Here is a 1,384-nt window from a genome sequence, read left to right on the forward strand (position 1 = left end):
TTTCCTCACTGGATTTAAGAGTGCCCCCCATGTGGTAGGGAGACTCATTCACTATGTGATCCAGTGCTCCTCATAGACATAAAGAACAGCTTTTTATGTAGGGAGTAACTTTTATTTAAGATGAAAGCCTGATTGCATTGGCTTGTATTGCATTACAGAAACTTGAGTATGTAGAGATCAGCAGTTATGGAGCTGAATAGCTCGTCATTAGTAAGTGGAATAGAAAACAATTCCTGAAGCATTCTTGGGCACAGTCCTGGCACACCACACTTCTAGGCATCCCTGTTATGTACCCAATTTATGATTTAGTGGGTAGCTTTACAGAAGCTGTAACAAGTCATGGTCAACTGACTCAAAACACACTACAACAGTGTTTATGACACCATCGTGGGGCTTGTTGCCCAAGGGGTTTAGTTTATTGCATGAAGGTCCTGATGGTATGTATCAAAGGAGTTTAATGCCTCACCGATGCTGGTGGTGTTTTCTGCCCTGCCTCCTTGAGGGCAGTCATTTTTTCACTTGTACTGCACTGAAAAGCAGTGTAGGTTAATCCCTTAAGAAGCTTCAGTGAAGTTGATACAGTTCCTGTACTTGAGAAGTGTTGCTCTGGGGCATAAAGCAGGTGCTCAGGCTTGTCACAATTACTGCTGTATAAACTGCAGCTTGCATGCATACCAGGCTGGGGTGTGCTGCACAGGAAATCTGATGTGCTGCAGACCAGTTGAAACAGTGATACTCATTCACTGCCACCTGCTCCTATTAGCCTGAAATTGGAAGTGAATGGAAACAGTAAAACAAAAGGAAGTAGCTGTCTTCTAGAGCAAGGAGAGCTGGAATTACTGATTGTTTTAACACATCTTTCTTATCTTTCACTGGCAAGAATTAGATTCTGAGAAGCAAGATGAATAAATCCACTTGTAAAAATAGGCCTTTTGAGACCTGCTATGTAGACTTAATTACATGATGTTGTTGGGCGTGGGTTGCATAAGGGTAACTGATGCTTTCCTTAAGACCCCCCAATGCTGTAGTTACCCCATTGAAGTTTTTAATACTAAATTTACCAGTTTTACTTGCTAAATCTGGAATAGTGATGCTGTTGATAACATACAATAGAACCAAGTTAAGAAATAAATACTTAGGTTAAAACCCCTTTTAGTTTGCAGCAATAGCACAACTTTGGAATGTCTTTAGAACTTGAATACTGAGAATTGTGTAGTTTTTTACCTATGGAACAAAGAGAATCAGAAGATAAATCATTGTCCCATAATATACACTCTTGTCACATAAATATGCCAGCCTTACATTTTCTTCTGGAGGAGACTTGAGTTAGTCCTTCAACATAGGAAGGATAATAAAGCACACTCTTCTGTCCTTCTAGCTCCAG

The sequence above is a fragment of the Chaetura pelagica genome, unplaced genomic scaffold (genome assembly GCF_000747805.2).
Source record: "Chaetura pelagica isolate M959 unplaced genomic scaffold, ChaPel_1.0 scaffold45, whole genome shotgun sequence".
Classification (NCBI taxonomy): Eukaryota; Metazoa; Chordata; class Aves; order Apodiformes; family Apodidae; genus Chaetura; species Chaetura pelagica.